The sequence below is a fragment of the Ostrea edulis genome, chromosome 7 (genome assembly GCF_947568905.1).
Source record: "Ostrea edulis chromosome 7, xbOstEdul1.1, whole genome shotgun sequence".
Taxonomy (NCBI): domain Eukaryota; kingdom Metazoa; phylum Mollusca; class Bivalvia; order Ostreida; family Ostreidae; genus Ostrea; species Ostrea edulis.
In genome coordinates, this window is record NC_079170.1 from 80,085,214 (window position 1) to 80,106,716 (window position 21,503).

Genomic DNA, 21,503 nt, shown 5'->3' on the forward strand with positions numbered 1-21,503 from the left:
TGTGTTACATAAAAATGACGACCTGAAATCACAACAGAATTTCATTTCTGTTTAAATGTTGTCTAATGCTATGACAGACGATGGCCTATCTATAAATACACGGTTGTATAGAAAGTAAAAGAGCAGCATCACAATACATGCAAATAAATGCCTACACTATCTGACATCATAGGCAGTTGTTTCTTCAATAAAAATGGAAAACGGAAGTATTCATATCTAGTGATTAGTCATCCAAAAAATACTTCTTCTAACACCATTTTGATTCCACGCACAAGTATTCTGAAGTTGAAATGAAAAATATGCCGGAGTTCCTCATTGGCAATATCTTCGTAGTCTTTAGTGATCAGGTCTTTCAACAGTCTGCTGGAACCCCAATGGACAGGAATTGTGCTCCTTTATTTGTACTGTATCATCACCGAAGAGACATTATTTGTAGAAATGCGCATCTTGTACATCAAAATTGGTACCGTATAAGTTTTACATTGACTTCTGTGCAAGATTTACACATGTATAACATAAGCAAATCATGGACATAAAATGTATTTGACAATAATTCCAATCTTATTTATTACAATTGTTTTGATTGGACAAAAATAAAGCTGAACAAGAGTTTACACATCAATAAATCCGAAAACGTGATGTATTCATACACGCCTGAAAACAAACAACATAGTGCGGGGAAACTATTCAAATTTTTGCAATTGTTAATAAAGTGAATGAATTGGAATTATAAGAATCAAACATTCTTTTTGAAGAATTTATCGATGTGTAAACGTTGGAAATTTTACTGACAAACTTAACATAAAAGTGCTTCGCACTTTTATTCAGTTTGTGAGTAAAATGTCCGGAGTTTACACCTCGATAAATTCTTCCAAAAGAATGTTTAATCCTATATTAAATGTGACCTTAAACATGACTTTCACATTCACTGGGTTTCTATCTATTTTTGATAGAAGTGACCTTGAACAGATACATCCTTTACTTTCATAAAATTTTATTTATCTTGATTAACCGTCACGATATTTTACAGATGACAGAAATGTATGATCTCAAATAAAACAAAGAAATTGTGTCTACCAACTTCCAACAACCTTCAACCTATCACTATCAGTTCTACATGCTGTATGAAACATTACGTGACATAAATGCACATCTTCACAAAATCCTTGCATTACATGTAAAATCACAATGAGTCATAAAATAAAAAAAAAATTGTAGTTCCACTAACCCAGCCGACCTCTCACCCTAGCTTTTTTAAACACATTACTCTAGAGATTCCTGAATGAACAGTGATTTGAAGTTCCCACTTATTGTAATTATTTCAAAGGAAATTGATATGAAGCATACTCAATAGTGGCATTGCTGGTTTAAAATGAGCCCATGAATTTAATATGTTAAATTTATTTGTAATTTTGCAAATAAAATTTGAGAAAAAATCTAATGTATAACCTATCCATCTACCCCAGGTTTGACTTGCATGTTAGCAGAAACACATAAATATATTTTTGGTCTGATTTTTGAAATTGAATACCTGCAATGTGTGCAAAATAAACAAATATGATACAATCCCATCAAGTAGTACACCATAATGAAAGGTGAAGATAACGTACAGCAATAATCTATATAAAAAAATGGAGTTATATTAATTTATATTGATATTGCTGTACATAGTAATATAGGGTTATTGAACTTATATTGGTGAATATTGGCACGAGCTGGCTGTCAAAATGCACGAGCTTGCGAGTGCATTTTGACAGCCAACGAGTGTCAATATTTACCTATATAAGTTCAATAACCCTTTTATTATATAGCTAAAGTATTTAGTTGTTAAATGAAGTCCCCATTCACTCGAAATACTCCAAAATAGATGAAAATTCATCAATATTGGTATCTAAGGTGAAGGTTTGCAATATCAGCATGCATTTCTTAACTGTTCAATATTTAACCTGTCATTAATACATAAGGCAAACTGATTTTGTGAATGGGGACATCATGATTTAAGTACAGTAAAACATTTTGTTTAAGTAAATATCAAATACCGGCTCTGTCAGATTCGGAGGACCGTCGTCTGCCATTTTGGCTTGTTTACGTCGTGACGGTAACGTCAATATTGAACGCTCATACTCAGAATGTTTCGGGCACATACAATTTACGCAATGCAAAGTTAGCGTTCAATAAATTCTCAGGATATTGAACGCTAACATTCTCTAGATTTTACGCAGATTTATGATAGACTAATCATTAGCTATATAATAATATGCATTGTTGACAAGGACTGTTCAAAATATGCTGCTTTCAGCACCATAATATATATTTCAGATTCTCCACCTGTGCACAGATATTCCACCACTTCCAATGTGACATTGTAAACAAACTCATTCACGGTTTCTTTGTTTTGTTTGGTTCAGCCTCTTTTCCCTTTTCAGTACCAGATATCACACTATGTCAAAATCCTACAATTAAAACTAACATTTTCTGAAAACATAAAAATTTGGGGCTATAAGCAGCTCGTATAAAGCATTACGTGAGAAGAAAAATCACTTGCTGTGACCTTCGATTCGACATTTAGATATATCGACGACGTTTTGTCTATTAAAAATAATAAGTTTCATTCATATTTCGATTTGATATATCCCTGTGAGCTCAAAATAAAAGACACCACAAAGTCGTCCACTTTTGCTTTATACTCAGATATTTTATTGGAAATAGACATTAACGGGAAACTAACAACTCAACTGTATGACAAACGGGATGAGTTCAGTTTCTCCATCTTTATCTTTGCATATTTATGTAGCAATATTCCATTATCACCTGCATATGGTGTCTATATCTCTCAACTAACTCGATACGCAAGAGCTTGTTCTGCAGATAGCCAGTTGTTAAATCGAGGTAAACTACTGACAAACAAGTTGATAATACAGGGGTTTCAACAGTCTCGATTGAATTCAGCATTTCGCAAATTATATGGTCGCCATAACGATCTAGTTCGTCAATACAACGTATCATTGGGTCAAATGCTGTCTGACGTGTGCCAGAGCGATTGTTAGGCCGTTCTTGGCACACTGATTTTGACTACGGATTACTCCGTTTACCACATTAGGATATATGGTTCACAGCAGGTGTGACCGGTCGACAGAGGATGCGTACTCTTCCTAGGCACCTGATCCCACCTCTAGTATACCCAGGAGTCCGTGTTTTCCGAACTATTTATTTTGTATTGCTTATAGGGGTTATGAGATTTATCAAAGTTCCTTATATTCACCTTTCATTTAGTAGATTATTTAATGTCAAAATATTGACATCAAGCCGTTGGACAGAATATTGGAAAAACAAAATTAGGGTTGTTAGTTAAATTTCAGGTGTAATTCATTTTTAAACAATACTTATGAACAGAGTAAAATAAACGAACAAGGAATACGCATTTGATGAAAAATTGCTTTAGCAAGACCTTTTAAATATATATAGAAATAGACAATGTGGGAAATAAATATAAAATCATCGGGGGGTGGGGGTGGGGGGGGGGGGTGGGGATGGGGGCTGAAAATAAAAACGAAATAAGAAAATTATAATGATATTGATATATATAGTAAACAAGGAATGGACAAACTGAAAAAAAAAAAATCAATTTTGCCTCCTACAAGGAATTCACGAAATATATACAACGCACAAATGGAATGATCAGATTCTTGGAAAAAGAGAAATTTTAAAGAGATAAAACAGTCAGAACTAGACAATGATAAAACAGTATTCATTAGTCAATTTACCTCGCGAATTGGAACTTCAAAGTTTAACGGGGAAAATCATAAAATCAAATTCTTAATATTACTATTGTGAGCTTTTTTAAAATTCGATTTACACAAAATACTGCTAGTTCATCAACTATGGTTAGCATCAAGAAAAACAGAGCATACTGTATATCATGGGAGATTACTCTTACATAATACCTCAGTAGGGTCTCCTCACGTTAGTATGCCAAACAACTTGCTATATATATATATATATATATATATATATATATATATATATATATATATCCAAAATTGAAATAGAGTCTCAGTAATCGGATACTAATATTTAAAAAAATATGAAAAGAAAACACAGAAATCCTCCGTAAAGCTTTAGCGCTTTCATTACATCTTCAGAAGCTTTACAAAAATGTATACATAGCAGTATCATAGTAACAGTGATTATGACGTCAAAGTAAGTGGAACGTTAAATGTCTATATTGTGACGTCATGGATAATGTACAACAATGATCTGGAAAAAGTACGGGAAAATCATAGGCAATTATAAAAGACTATTAAGTTTTGGCTTTAGAATACCAATGAAATGTTTTTCTTGTTCCCGTCTCTGAATAGCACTGACACATCTGAGTTTATAAAATGGGAAAATGTTAAATCGTTTTTTACCACACGTTTCCAGGTGTGCACTTAACTGGATTTGTCTGTATTCAGGTGTACTGATGTGCTGCTTATGTACACGTACATGGGCACGGAGAGTGTTGCCAGTTTCACCAATGTAATATTCCTTGCATCCAGGACATGTGATATATATATGACATCCTTTGTATCGCATGACATGTTAGCATTAACTTTAAATTCTCGTCCGTTAAAATTATAACTGGTCCCTTCTGTAATGTAGTCACATGTACCGCATCGAGGGTCCGTGCACTTTGACACTGTATAAGTACGGTCATCTAATTGGGAGGAACAAAGTATTCTCTTAAGATTTTTGGGCTGGCGTTTACTGCTAATAAAACGACAGTTCTTGTATATGCCTTTTGTTTGTTCATCTTCCCTAAGTAGCTTGTTTAATTCATAAACAATTGAATTGATGTTTTGATTTCTCGGATTATAAGTATGTACAAATGGTATTATTTCTCCGTCATTAGCACATCGTGTGTTTGAAAGTAGCTGTATCCCATCACACTCCTTAGCCTTCATTATTCCATCATCTACAAGTTGTTCTGGGTATTTTTGGCTTAATAAATACAATTTTAATTCCTCCAAGCGGATATCCCTCGTATCGATATTGCTGACAATGGTACAAATCCTTCTTGCGAGATTATATGGTATAGCTGTTTTAGTATGGTGCAGATGGCACGATCCGAAATGCAGGTATTGGTGGGTATCTGTGGGCTTATAATAAATATCCGTATTTAAGCTGGTATTTTCTTTTAATATAAGAACGTCAAGAAATAGCATTTGCGTATCATCTGTTTCCATCGTGAATTTGATATCCGAGTTCAGTTGGTTTAGTAGATCGTAAAACTCCGATAATTTATCGACGTCATCATCCCACAAGATAAAACAATCATCTAAATATCTCTTCCATTTAGACTGTATATTATTTGCAAATTCTGCCCCCCCCCCCCACAACGTACATAGTTGATCATGTAACTTATGTTCTAGATAACCTAGGGTTAATGTTAATGTCCCCATTGGGAAAAAGAAAAAGAAAAACATTTCATTGGTATTCTAAAGCCAAAACTTAATAGTCTTTTATAATTGCCTATGATTTTCCCGTACCTTTTCCAGATCATTGTTGTACATTATCCATGACGTCACAATATAGACATTTAACGTTCCGCTTACTTTGACGTCATAATCACTGTTACTATGATACTGCTATGTATACATTTTTGTAAAGCTTCTGAAGAAATGAAAGCGCTAAAGCTTTACGGAGGATTTCTGTGATTTCTTTTCATATTTTTTAAATATATATATATATATATATATAAGCATATATTTAAGCATTAAAGTTCCAACAACACCCGATACCTCAAAGTGTCGGATCCACAACATGGATACGAGATCAAATACAAACAATTATACAAAACACTAAAATAACCAACGACACGAACAACCAGATTGTCAAATTTTCGGGACGACCCATCCCTTCTTCAGGACAAACGAAAAGAATTACATAATGTGGTCAATATCAATAGAGCATAATAACAAAAACTACATATAAATACATCTAGGACTACAACTACACTAATCTACAAACGTATTCACAACGCAAACTACATGTTTTTTGGTCTTTAGGCCTGCCAATCAATGTTAAAAGTGGAGCAAATTAGGACATGCCTTATTCGTCCAAAGAGCTGATCCAAAATGTCCGAAATGAAAAACAATAAACTTAATTAATCTCAAGTGGAACGAGTTAACCCAATTACGTTGACAAATAGTAAAGCTAACTCGTACCCAGAGAGATTCTATTTTAGCCATGTATAATTTATAAAAGATAATAATAAGTAACAAATACAAAAAAATAAATAAATAAATGAAAAGAAGCTATGGAAACGAAGTAAGAAATGAACAAAATTATCTGTTCGTTATCTTCACCTTTCATAAGAAAGAACCATCAGAAATACTAATTGCTGATGTTTGTCTTCTTTGGAAACACGCAATGTCCCTTAAATGAAAAAAAAAACACGGTGGTTTCGCAAATTAAGCACCTATAACCTAATAAAGAATACATAGAATTTCATTATGTCTGTATTATAACAATTCATCAATGGTATCACTGACATAACAAACATTGGGATTGTGAATTTATTATTTCTTTCATGTAAGGCGCTGTCATGATGAAACGATTATTTTTTTTCTATAATGAAACAAGTCTAAACTAATTGTTTTTCGATTTACAATTCACATACACTTGTACAACCTTACAAATTCAACCAACCATCTTTTAAAAAGTAGTGTACCGGGGTGAAGATATAGAGTAACACATGTTTAATTCATGCAATGCCACTTTTTCACCTCGTCTTCTGAGGGTTAACAGCTGTACTTACTGTTTGGTTGTTTATCTAGAACGTTTTAAATTATATTCATCTTCAAAACCTGTCTCTCTCAAAACAGACGATTTTGGTACTACACCATTTCAGATACCCCCCCCCCCCCGATAGTAATTCCTAAAATTACCCAATCAGTGTATTAAACCATGCCATGGATGTGTCCTGTGACTGTCCATGGACAGCTTTAAATGGTGCATTCTTCTGGTATGTTGTAATTCAAGTCTGAAATGTCGTTTACTCGTCTTCTTATGTACATGTCTGTGCATTTTACCACGACGTAGAATAAATTAATTGCATTTTTTTTAGTTTGTGTTTTGCTCAATATTCCTACTCATGCAGGATGCAGGTGAAACTAAGCCAGACTTGATTAACTATATATGATGTAATTCGTTAAGAGAGATAGTTTCTCTTGTTTGTTGGTTTTACGTCCATTCGAAGTAGAAACCAGTACCTATATACTTATTTTATGTTTAACACGTTCATAACAAAACTGAGGCTTGCACTCACGATTTCCCTGTTAGGAAGCGAACCTTTCAGCTACCGTCCCGTTCTATTAGAAGTAAATTGACCACGATGGCTGTTGTGTGTGATGACTATATGTCGTTCAACTTACAGAACTGCAAGCTTTATATGCATGAATCCTCGCTATTACTCTACAGTAAAAAACCTACAGAGATGTTTAATTTGATATATAACTCCTGTGAAGAATATGAAAGGTGGGGATGAGATAAGTGAAAAAAAAACCCTCTAACACAGGTACCCGGTAAAATCCTACTTGTTAAACGAAAAAAGATATTGCTTGGCCTTTCATATCAATGATAAAGTGAATACACCAATGTATGAATTTACATAACTTGGAGGACGTTAGCAGCGAACGATTGGAATAGGACCCAGGTATGGCTTTAAATCCTTTTTTATTCTTGTCACCCAAACTTAGTATAGTTATTTAATGTTTGGATATTGAATGATTGATTTTGCTTAAAGTTCAATTTGTTTGATTTTTTTTACAATGGAAAGTAGTAAAGAAATAAAATAACGTCACTTTTGGCAACACTCATTGTGACGCAAGAAATCTTTCCGGGGTAAAGTAATCCACAGAGATCATGATCTAGGTGAAAGTCAGTATTCTACATTTATCGATGTCATGTAGATGTTTTAGGTAACATACATGGGGTAGCACATAGTCATATTTATGATGGGCCTGTATTATTTATTAGTCAAGACTATAAAATCAAATAATTATACTACCAGGTATGCATGATATACAGAGGTGAAATTTACGTTTCATTTTAAATCGTTACTTGCGATTACTTATTTGAAACTATATCGACCGATGCTTTTTGCTGATGCTTCATGAATTTAAAAAAAAAGACCATGCATTGCTCAAGATATAAAGAAAATGCTAACATATAGGCACTCTAATACATAAACGCGTACGTTTATAGATCATTCTGTGATTAGTAAATTGAAAGGGATGAACATACTTGAATAAGTTATATGAGGAATAAATACCGGCTGCAATTGCCATACTAGTATTGTCGTCGTATGTAATGTTCATTATTACAAATGTAGATGAAGGTGACGTTAATTTCATATTTTAGTGTTCCAAGTTATATCCAAAACCACCTTTTAAATACAAAAAACACCATATTCTATACGACATTCTGCAAAATCGTTTTTGCATTTTAAAACAAATTCGATATCAAAGTCATTGGAAAAAGATATTTTTTCAGTTTCCGTAATGATACTGGATTCCAAAAATGCACTTGGAAATAAAGACACATAACATGAACTAGTGAATCATCTACCACGCCCCTATCCTTACATTGTACGAAACTTCTGTGAAGGTGGAACATCACTAGATTATGCCAGACGATGGGCTGACTATGACAAAGAAGAATTTGATACTTTGTCAGAATGGATAAACTGTATCAGAGGAATATTAAAATCCCTTATTAGACACATAAATTAAAAGTGCATATCATCTATCTTTCTGTGTTTAATAAAGTAGAAGTAATAAAAGAGTTAGGTAACTTACATGGGACACATATTTTGGTTCCAGCTGACAAAGCTTGAAACAATATTGTCTTTGTTTGTTAGGCTCCTTATTACAAATGTTTTAAACGACCTTGGCATTAATTCCACCCCTTGTAATTGTACATATACTCCAACTGTCTGTTCAAAAGATAACATTCTTCAAAACCATGCTTCAGTTTGAAACATATTTGGTATCGATCCCAGTCAATGGGACGATTTGATATAAGTTACAGTACCTATACTGTATTTTTCAATTTCACAAACACATTACAATTAAAAATACATTGGTAGATCCAGTCAATGTTCCACCAAGCCCCTATCTTTGTTCCTCTCCAAAACATTAAAAGCTGTGAAGAAGTAGCTGCAAACGTAGTGTGCACCAGTATACGACAGACGTGGTGTAAATAAATGTGGATTCTAAATAAACCTTTTCGTAAATCTGAAATCACAAAACTTATCTCAAATCAACATCAAAATGTATGACTTTTCAAGACGTTGCACGACCACTCCTCACCATGTAATAAAGACTATAATTTTGGCATCATAGACAGTTGTTTCTTCAACAAAGACTGACAAATGCAAAGTATATGGTCATTTTAACGAATACAACATGCCATTAGTCAAATGGTGTCTGAGATATTTCATATCAATAGTTAGGTCGTTATTCACTCACTGATTTGACTACGGATTACCTCGTTTACTTGATCAAGATATAAGGCTCGCTGTGGCCGCTCGACGGGAATGTTTACTCCTCCTAGTTACCTGATCCCACTTATCATATATACACATACCCGTATTTGTCCAACTATTGGTTTTGTATTCCTTATAAGAGTTATGAGATGTATCATTGTTCGTTATCCTCACCTTTTCATGGATTGTGCACAACATGTAAATCAAATGTGGATTCCAAACATGTCATGTATCTTTTATTGAATTTAGTATCACAAATCCTATCTGAAAATATAGACAAGTGATGCACTTGTCTATATTTTCAACATAAAAAAAATGAAATTCGATAAAATGCATATCTTTTGATCATTCATCCACATTTATTTTGTTAAACATCATTCTAATTACATTTTGAAATTGATATTAGGAAGACTCCATGACAATGCATGTGCACACTTTGGAGATCAGGTCTTGCTATATCCTGTTAGCATTAAAGCGAGGTAAATAAGTTGATGTTAGGTTTTCAATAGTCCCTCTCAAACACCAGTCTTTCATAATTTGTATGATCGCTGCAATGCTATCTTACTTGAAAATACAGATGATGAAGTAGAATGTCAACAGTAGGTTATCAGCATACACTGTGTGTACACATTTTTATCTTCCGACTTTATAACTTCGACTGAACCATGTAAGGTGCAAAAAAATATCGTACGCATAATGACACAAGCTCAATGACAAGAAAGAAATAAAGCAATGGAATATTTTTCAGATTCAATGCAAAATGTACGAAATATTACCAATTGATATCCCGAGACAAATCGCGCAATATATCAAGCAATGGAGAATTAATCAAAGGAACGATTGAAATCTTAATAACCTAGTATTCAGCCAAAACGGCTTACCAGCGTCAATACATAGATACAGCGCTAATATTATGACTTGCGAATAGAATAACACATGTCAGTTTGACCTTGAACCCTTACATATAACCTTTTTCAAATCATTGTGAACATGCGAAACGAATTTGATTGTCATAGCCTTATAATTATTTCTGTGATCTGACTGGTTGTGGTGATTGACGGACATGAAAGCAAGCTTAAATCATTAAAGGACTCGTCACGACTTAGAGACTCAATTACTAATTCTTATCAATGAAAGGTGGATATAACGAACAGTGATCAATCTCATAGCTCCTATAAGCAATACTAAATAGATAATAGGTCAAGCACGGACCCCTGGACACACCAGAGGTGGAATCAGGTACCTAGGAGGAGTAAGCATCCCCTGTTGACCGGTCACATCCGCCGTGAGCCCTATATCCTGATCAGGTAAATTGGGTTATCCGCAGTCAAAATCAGTGTGCCAAGAACGGCTTAACAATTGGTATGAAACACAGGGGCTAAGCCCGTTTTGGGCCCGAACTCTGTGATACCATAAATATAGAAAGGGGTCTAACTCTGAAACAGATAAAAAAAACTAACCACTCGTTTCAAATGCCTAACAAATTTTAAACTAGGTATGCTATGTGTAATTTTTCGTTTTCCTTGCATAGATTAATGTTTTAACTACTTGCATGCCAGATTTCAAGTCACTGGTTCTTAAAATAACAAAGATATACGTCATCGTTCTCTCGATTTCACTTGTTTATTTTTACTAGGACATTTACATTCACGTATAGCTTACCTAGTTTAAGATTTGTTAGAGATTTGAAGCGAGTGGATAGTTTTTTATCTGTGTCAGAGTTAGACCCCTTTCTATATTAATGGTATCGCAGAGTTCGGGCCCAAAACGGGCTTAGCCCCTGTGGTATGAAACACGTCAGAAAGCATTTGACCCAATGCGAGGTTGTACTGACGAAGTAGATCGTTATAACGTTATATCGTTATATGGTTCCCAAAGAGACAATAAAACTATAATTTCGTTTATATATTTCCTTTTATATGTGTCTTTGTGTAACCAACTGTTTATTATGGATTGCAAATGCAATACCCGCATTTTCACACAGGTGTATAATTTGATCAGCATTCCCTTATTTGTATATCCAAGTTTGTATATGATCATCAATGAATTTTGAATTATGCACGCAATATATCCAAGCAGATGCTCAGTGTATATGATTAGAATCCCGATTTCTATAAACTACAAAACCTCGACCAGACAAGCATTCAATACAGGAAAAATTTTCAACTCTGACATCTCCCCTGATTGACGACACCCTGTTTGGCACGGGTGAAGTGTGTCGCAGTCTGTATAATGGAGCGACAACGAATTGTGAAGTTCTAACCAGACACAAATGGAGTTTATAATTTTGTTTCATGGATTTATCAGAATAAAGAGAATCTAATATTTTCGGTAAGTGAACATCTCCGATACCTGTTGAGTAGACGTCCGTATTTGATACGGTTGGCTTTTTTTGGCGAACATGCCATGTGCATAGCATATTATGCATATGGCATGCACCTGCATTTTGCAAGAATTTATATAAATAATAGATTTTATGCTCTTTGCTTATTCAATTTATCAGTATGTAATTGGCAAATGATTTTTCCGCATTTATCTCATAAGAAACTGCAAATACTTGCATGCACTTGCAAGTATGCAAGAAAAGCTCTTTTTTGCATTTTTGTCAAACGTATCTAAACTTTCAGAATGTTGCATTGGTATACAATAAATATTTTGTAATTTTGAGCAAAACATAATGTTTTAAATTGTGATTTTATTTGTCTCTCATCCCCTATATATTACTATCGGAGATGTGCACTGGTCGAGTCCACCTAGAAAAATCACTCAGGTGTGACAATCACATTTAAGGTTATATACGGGTAGAGTGAATTAGGCTACGTGAGAGCAATATGGCAGATAAGATGAGAAAGGTGTACGTATTCATTAATTCATGTCAGCTTTAACGACAAACCAACAACTCAACTTTATGACAAACGAGATGATTTCAGTTTTTCCGTCTTCAACTTCCCATTTCTTATATAGCGATATTCCATTAGCACCTGGCTATTGAGGTTATATCTCTCAACTGATGCAATAAACAAGAACGTATTATGCGTATGATTAGGTTTTAAATCGAGGCAACCTACTGACAAACAAATTGATGGTACAGGGGTTTCATCCGTCTCGTTTAAAGTAAGAAATTTGCAAATTATATGGTGGTTATAGCGATCTAATTTACCAATACAATATATCGTTGGGTGAAATGCTGGCCGGCGTGTTTATACCGATTGGTATGCCGTTCTTAGCACACTGAATATAACTACGGGTAACTCCGTTTACCTGATCGGAGATGTGGGGCTCGCGGTGGGTGTGACCGGTCAACAAGGTATGTTTACTCCTCCTAGGCACCTGGTTGCACTTCTGGTGTGTCCAGGGGTCCGTGTTTGCCCAACCATCTATTTTGTATTGCTTATTTGGATGTATGAGATTGATCAATGTTCTTTATATTCACCTTTCATATACTGTATTGCAAATAAGATATATCACAATGGTCATGCAGCTGTGAAAGGTTGAACACTTGAAACCTTCTAACATTAACTCATTTAACTCGATTCAAAAATATGTCAACAGACAACGGTTGACCTCATCCCCAACGATTGACAGATTCCAGCGCCTTTAGTATCAATTTCAGAGTAGAATATTAATGATGTTTAGCAAAATGATTTTGGATGGCTGATCACATGATAACAAAATTTGCATATTTAAGAAATACATCCTTGAATTTGATTTTAGAAAGGTTTGGTGAATTAGAATTTATACAATGTTGTATTGCATGCTTGAGAATCCACATTCAATTTACATCGCCTCTCTCATATGTTCTGCAAAGTACATAAATTAAGACGTTCCATCGTTATGGTGGTTTCAATTTCTTTGAGGTGTAATGATAGGGGTTTGTAGAGCACTTACTTCATCCTGAAATGTATCTTTATTTGAAAATGTTTTTTTTTTTGGAATGCAGTACAGGAACGGAGAGTCGAAACAACTTTTTCGTTGATTGGGATATAGATTTTGTTTAAAACAAAAATGTGATTTTCAAGAATGTTTTGTTTTGTATTTTAAAAGTGGTTTTAAGTATAAGTTGTATCATCAAAATTTGTGATTAACACCGCTTATCTCTTGAGTATGCATATTGATTTAGTGATTTTCAATTTGATTCCAGAGAGAGAGAGAGAGAGAGAGAGAGAGAGAGAGAGAGAGAGAGGTGCAAAGAGCAACTGTTACGTTTTTTTAATGAGTCAGACAGCATTTGACCCAATGATAGGTTGTAATGATGAACTAGATCGTTATAATGACTTATGCTAAAAACAAGTCTTCGTAATAATAAAAATGTTTTTATATTTCTAATTAATCCATACCACATTAACACAGGTGTGTTAAGATTTATAATAATGATGTTAATATGGGTAATTAGTTGCACCGGTCAAAATGATTGTGATACGTGAAAATGAAGACGATTTTACAATTTCGGTTACTCGTCGCTATTGCAGACTTCGGTTTATGAACTGGGGTAAGAAATTCAACTTATAAATGGCATAACTGATACAACTTCGCATTGGGTTAAATGTTGTCTGATGTGTTTCATACCGATTGTTAAGTCGTTCTTGGCACACTGATTTTGACTGCGGATAACTCCGTTTACCTGATCAGGATATAGGGCTGACGGCGGGTGTGACCGGTCAACAGGGGATGCTTACTCCTCCTCCTAGGCACCTGATCCCACCTCTGGTGTGTCCAGGGGTCCGTGTTTGCCTAACTATCTATTTTGTATTGCTTGTAGGAGTTGTGAGATTGATCACTGTTCGTTATCTTCACCTTGCATTTAATGCTGCATATTCTATGCAGTAGCTTGTTGCAATGCTTAATCTGAATCTATGGTGTGTTTTAAAACGGATTAATTTGTGCAGATAAGGTAATTATATGTAGACGTGAAAAGGTTCGGGGACATATCCTATAGCCACTACTATATATTTTGGATATGTATTCTTAATATTTTCACAAGTTTGAAAAGTAAAGTGGTGGTGGTGGTGGGGGGGGGGGGGGGGGGGGGTAGCTTCTCACTTACATGTCAACGATATTAAAGAAATGTGGGAAAGCCAGTTAATTCGTTGATGACAATATGTTGCAAGATTATAGTATGTTGTGTCTGGGTATGTACTTGATCCAAGCAATTTATATTTCAAATGATTTTAAATCTGTTTGAGTATAGCATTAAGACTACAGCTGGTAACGCACATATGCCTAAACTTTTACTTGTAAGTAGGGCTTTGTGTTGTTTTCTAAAAATAAAGTGACAAATTCGTCACGAGCTGAAGTCACGTGGAAAATGTATGATGGTTTGGTTGCAATCAACATATAAGTATTATTGTTTCGGTGTTTAACCATAACAATTATTATTATACTAGTAAATATGATGTGTAATGTCACGCAAAATTATAGTACATTTCACCGTGGAAACCCTTAACCTAACTGATTTAGACTTCTATATTTTTTTCTCTTTAATTTCATAAAAAGAAAATAATGTAATAAAAAGAATGCAACATCGTACCTGAAACTAATCTTGATATACTTGAAAATAAGTTGATTCTATTTTGTTAAAGAATAATTTTCTAGCTAATACTTGCGGACGGTAAACGTCCGAACAATATTGAAGTATAACTCGGGCTCCATTAGGAGGTAATGAAATGGTGTGAAGTGACGTATATTTACTACACGTGTCCTAGTTTGAGGTATATGTCTCCCATACGTTCCCTATCCTCGTCGAGGTCTTCCTTTCAATGTTGTGCTCTGAGCTCTATTTCCCCTTGTAATATATATGTCCTTCCTCGAGACAGTCCGACCTGTTTCTTCTGGGAGCGTGTTCAACAGATAAATGTAAGCAGTGCACTTTATAACCAAGTATTTTTTGTTCATCACTAATCTCATGATTTAATCAAATTACACAGGCATATAAAACATGCAAACACTTAGCACACGTTTTTATTTAGAAATTTATATTACATATTTTCATCCGAATGGAGTGAGGAAGATAACGAAGAGTGATCAATCTCGTCACTCATATAAATAATACAAAATTAACAGTACAGCAATCATACACCCCTGAACATACCAGAGGTGGGATCAGGTGCCTAGGAGGAGTAAGCATTACCATATTATACAGTAGTAAAGAACATTATCTTTTCGAGCTGACATGTCTTTTTTTATGTACATATCTTTATAGTTCTAAATTTCAAGTATCCATTAATCCACCTACAGTGTTCGAAGACGACATATTGTGGTGAAACTTCTTTCACATTCATGAATAACACGTCCCAAACTCCCGATGTAAGGGAGATAACTGCACAACTGCGCATCGATCAATATAACAGTGCCACATTTTAATCCTACACCTTACATTTACTTAGGACTTTTACTTATTATGATTTCTGCTACCTAGTTATCAAAAGGAGATGAATCGATCTTTATTTGTTTATTATACTTTCATTCGAGAAATGTTTTCTTATATTGAGACGTCATCAAATGTAGGTAAAGCAATTTAAGCACTTTGATTGTCGCTCAAGGTCGCAGTTCTGAGTGTTTAAAATCACCAGTTCGTACAGTGTTACAGGAACTCAATTTAACCGTGATATGCTGTCTGAACAGCTAAAATTGACCAAATGCCCTAAAACTACCTAAAGGCAACCAAACTAAGCGCTCTGCACGAAAATACAAGGTCATATAACTCTACTTCCGACTAAAAACTTTAACCACATTAAATTATGGAATGGGGGCAAAAAGAGATAACTTTAAAATAAAGAAGAAGTGAGGTAGCACAGTTTATATCCGAAAGACTCGTGATTACCACTTCTAAATGTAAAGCGTTTAACAGTCAATCAATACTTATGTTTACGTCTTGAGTTTGGCGTGTCTATCCCATGACACGAGCTGAAAACCAACCTGGTTGAAAATAGCTTAAGTGTGATGGACCTAATTCCTTTATACAATCGAGTTTTATTCAAGTTTTGGTATAAGGTACCACAGGCATTGACGAGATATAATTAATGATGAAAAAAACCCATATGGTTATCGTCTTTGATTTTCTGCAAGGGTGTTTCAAAGGTAGACTATGAAAAATCCATAATTACAAAGCAAATAACAGGGAATTTCCCCTGTGCAAAATAAAAGTTGAAATTTAAAAAAGATATCTACAAGTTTTAAGCTAAATTAAAGTATGGTTTTAGAACGACAATAAGCTTAGTGATTATAAGGAAATAAATATGGGTCATCGGCAAAAAAAAATTCAAGGAAGCATGCCAAAGAACGAAGTTTGGCCAATGTTCAAGGATAAGTTTTGTACTTATAATGTCATATTTTTCCTTATACTTGATGATTATATGGGTTAGGATAAAGTTTATCAATCATATATTAACACTGAGTCATTGTATAATATTCCAGGGGTGCTGTCAAAATATGTAATGTATGAGGGTTGTTCGATATGTGATGTGTATTATACCACAGCACTATACCACTTTGCACGATTTCGTGAATGATACTCATGCATAGCTCTATTCAATACCTTTCTAACGGTATAAACACGAACCTCAGCTCCACATAGTTTTAAACTTATAGTCATTTCAATAGAGCCAGTCGTTGACCACTATTGTAAAAAGTGTTAGGAAATGGGTTGAGGATATTGAAGAAATTAGAGCTTATATAAAAGTTATGTAATGCAGATTTTTACTGAACTGGGGGAATTTTGGGGTCTGACAAGGTATCTTATGAGACAGTTCGTAGGTGGAGAAAGGCATTTCTGACTGGCACAGGGTCCATCAAAGATGCAGCAACATCTGACCGAACTGTGACTGTAACAGGCAAGGCAAATGTCTAAAAAGTAAGGGGAATAATTGAAAGGGATGGCAGATACACGATTCGTGATATTGTTAAAGCTGATGGTATATTGCTAATATCGCTATCACCGGTGCATTTCATTTCAAAGCGCATTTTGAAAGTACGAAAGATTCATGCCAGATGGATACCGCATATATTGGCAGATGACCAAAAACGGGTACGAGTACAAACTGCTAAGCAATTGCTCAAAATGTTTCCCAAATTCAATCAAAGATAATTTACAAACACTGTTACTGGTGACGAAACATGGGTTCACTATTTCGAACCAGTAAGAAAAATTGGAAACAAAATATGGCTAACTAAACACGCTAGAAGGCCTGTAGTTGCCAAAAGAACCATACGCACACATAAGGTTCAGTATTGCATATTCTTCTCAAGTGATGTATAGCCGTACAAATTCCAGTGCCGAAGGGCAAAAGTACCGAGATGTTATACTAAAAAGCTCAATAGATATCATCATAAACGACGCCCAGTGTCAGGATTTAGGCATGTCCGTGTACTTCACGATAATGCTCTATTACATACATCTGAGCTTGTAAAGCAATTTATGAAGTAGGAGAAGGTTACCGTCTTGCAACACCCACCATACTCTTTAGATCTAGCCCCATGCGACGTTTTCCTTTTTCAAAAACTTAAAAAGTTCTTATTTGGTCGTCGTTACAAGTCCCGACAAGCCCTTGGCTAAACCATCAGTCAGTGTCTCAGAGATTGAATTTAGAGATTGAACTTGTGCATTTTAAACCGCGTAAAATACTTTGAAGAGCTATAATGCTCATTTCACTATTTGAGTCGAATGTTTTTGAGATATCGTACAATACACATTACATATCGAACAGCCTTCGTATAAACTGTCACGAATTCAATAATCCCGATATGAAGCTTAGTATGCAGATTGAGACAACGGATTTGTAAGTAATGTGCACATTTTTCTTTTCATTTTCAAAATATTTAACCTTTCTAAATGAATTAAAAATTCAAATGTCTGAATAAACGCAAGCATATTTTGTATCGATAAGATGCTAAGTACGTGACTATTAGGACAGTTTCAAGATAGGGTATTAAAGATGAAGATAACGAACAGTGATCAATCTCATAACTCCTATAAGGAATACAAAATATATAGTTGGGCAAACACGGACCCCTGGACACACCAGAGGTGGTATCATGTGCCTAAGAGGAATAAGCATCCCATGTCGACCGGTCACGCCCGCCTCCAGCCCTATATTACGTACTTCATGCATAACACGTACTTCAAATGCCATTCTTCATTGATAACATTTTTCTGATGAAAATTCTTTGAAACAATAGAATTTTATTTCTTAAACATTTCTATGAGTTAAGAGTAGAACAATTTGTTTCAATTTAGGAATTCTGACGTATTTGTATTGACATGTTTAGGAAATACGTAGTATATGTGTATTGGCAATAACAATCTCAGACACGAATAACTAAAGCCTTGTTATACCTCAGTGCATTTTCCCTCTACATCAAAATGTGACTATAAGCTAACCATTTTCGCCAAAATACATGTACCTTTGCCGTTTGATCGGTTATGTGCTAATATCTGACCTAGGAATGGTAGTCTTCAAACTATGCAACGGCAGCATCGATTTTCCGCGCAATTCGGCATTGTGACGTCAAATATAAAGCCCAGTGGCGTATTCAACGTCAAACGTATAGAAGCTGTTCCTAGTGAATGACGGAACGATTTGCTTCGATTTATTCTGCTTCGGTATAATGAACTATCTATCCAATGGATAGGAGGGCGATACCGTGTTCATTGTCATTTGAGAGGAAAACCATCCCCCGGTTTTACCTCTGTCTTGGGGAATATAATTTTTTTTCTCTCTCTCCCGGGTGACAATAAACACACCATCACCCTTGTTACCATTCGTTAGGTAGGCCTACATACTAAATTGCTAGGACTTTTTCCAAAGGAAAGGTTGGGTCAGTGGAGACATAGTTACACCAATGACATGTATATATACAACTAATTATTAAACATTTTTTTCAAACTGTCAAGTGATTTTACAACTTCTCCGTCTCATGCAACTATATACATTTTGCACTAGGGGTGTCTCGAGAGCTACATGCATATTGCATTCTTTCTCCCTTTTTACGAAAACAAAAGGAGTTAAAACCCTGTACCCCTCCCTCTGGATCCATCAAGTCACCTAGCCTGTGAACAGTAGTATATCAAAAATCATACTGTACTTGATTTACAATAACGGTGCTCAAAATTAATGCTCTGCGGTTGTTGTTGATTGGTACGGGTTTTAGTCATTTTTCGGTGTCGTTTTAATGAATTGCCGAATGTTTTTAAAATGTAATTCTACCCTTTTTAGAAAATATTGACACTGGAAAGCTTACAGGTATCTTATCTGTAGATCTAAGTAAAACTTTTAACACGGCAAATCATCAGGTGTTACTTCAAAAACTACTGTCTTTTGGAATATGTGAAAATTCATATAATTGGTTTAAATCTTATTTGATAAATAGATCACAATGTGTTAGAAAGAATGAAATTCGGTCAGACACATTATATATTATAATAGGAATATCTCAAGAATCAATACTTGGTCCATCGTTTTTTATTATTTATGTAAATGACTATCCAGATTGCTTACAATACTCAGCATCCCATGTGTATTGGGACGATACAACTCAATATATCTCGGATAAAAGTATAGATGTTATAGAAAACAAATTACATAGTGATCTTAAAAGTACTTTGGAACGGATGGATAAAAAACAAACTGACAATAAACTCAAATAACGCAATGTATAATAATTGGTACAGAAGAAAGATTAAGAAATTGTAGAAAACTACCGATAGAAGTGGACAATATAAATATAAACATTGAAAATCTATCACGTACAAAACTATTTGGTGTTTATATTGACATATGTCACCCGTGGTCTGAACAAATTGAAATTTTATTAAATTACACTTGCAAGAAAAATAGCTGTGCTATTCAGATTACATACATTCTTGTCAATTGAATTATTGCAGAAAATTGTTAATACAATTGTCCTACCTCATTTTAACTACTGTTGTACTGTCTGGGGCAATATGAAAAACAAGGACGGTCTTTACAAATTATGCAAAATTCAAAAGCGAGCTACTAAATTGATTTTCAATAGAAATTTTTATACACTTACAACAGAAATCATGCAGCAACTTAGGTGGATGCCTCTGTCGAACTATTTGGTATATCGAATTGTCATACTTGTCTTCAAAGTTTTACATGGCCTAATCTCCGATTATTTAGAAGGTTTCTTTTTTCAGTATATTTTCGAAATTAGCAGTAGATCTACTAGATTAAGTCAAAGTAATTCATTAAATATCCAGAGGGCAAAGGCACAGTATTTTAAGATATCTTTTACTATTTACAGTTCAAAGTTATGGAATAATATGCCAGCATTTTAAAAAATATTATCCGACATTGAAACGTTTTAAATCGTAGATTTTGATTTGATCCTCGGAATTAAATCGTATATATTTGTTTTTGTTTATTTTCCGTTTTATTTTATTTATTTATTTTCAGTTTTATTTTCAGTTTTAAGTATATAAATAACGTATACATGCAACAAATATTCGTATGATATTTTATATTATATCTGTATAATACTGCTGTCTCTATATATGTTTTTAGGACCAAAATGTAAGCTAGTTTTTTTTAAACTAAGTGTGTTATCCTTATTAGATTAAGGACGATGGAAAGCCATCGGGTACCCCCACATTATTATTATTAGTAGTAGTATTAGTATTCCCTATATAAAATACCAAAAGTATAATCTCTTCCAAAAATAAAAAAATTCCCCTATATGCTGACATTGTTATTATATCGCAGCGATAATGATAATTTGTCCCGATTTTCAAACGCCAAATTATAATTTTATCCCAAAAGAGAAATATCCTTCATTTAGCTAATATTATCATAATTATACTACCGCAATAATTATAAACTGACCCGATTTAAATTGAAATATTATCTTTAGAAATATTATCTTTCCGCCACAATAATTATTTCGAACATGGCCAACAAAAATTATCGTTTTTTATTTGAACGCTATTTGTATGCGGATCCCACTCTAAGGATAACCC

The 21,503-nt window shown here is 34.3% G+C and overlaps 2 protein-coding genes across 2 annotated transcripts in view; both read left to right on the forward strand.

Annotated features, from left to right (window-relative positions):
- LOC125654447 (N-acyl-phosphatidylethanolamine-hydrolyzing phospholipase D-like) overlaps positions 1 to 51 on the forward strand; it is a 142,777-nt gene extending 142,726 nt beyond the window's left edge. Inside the window, exon 7 of the mRNA XM_056145456.1 lies at positions 38 to 51. The gene's annotated coding sequence lies outside the window, so the exon portion shown is untranslated. The remainder of the gene's footprint in view (positions 1 to 37) is intronic.
- Positions 52 to 7,649: 7,598 nt separating this feature from the next.
- The window catches only part of LOC125655285 (medium-chain acyl-CoA ligase ACSF2, mitochondrial-like), a 31,841-nt gene continuing 17,987 nt past the window's right edge, over positions 7,650 to 21,503 (forward strand). The window contains exon 1 of the mRNA XM_048885522.2: positions 7,650 to 7,696. The gene's annotated coding sequence lies outside the window, so the exon portion shown is untranslated. The remainder of the gene's footprint in view (positions 7,697 to 21,503) is intronic.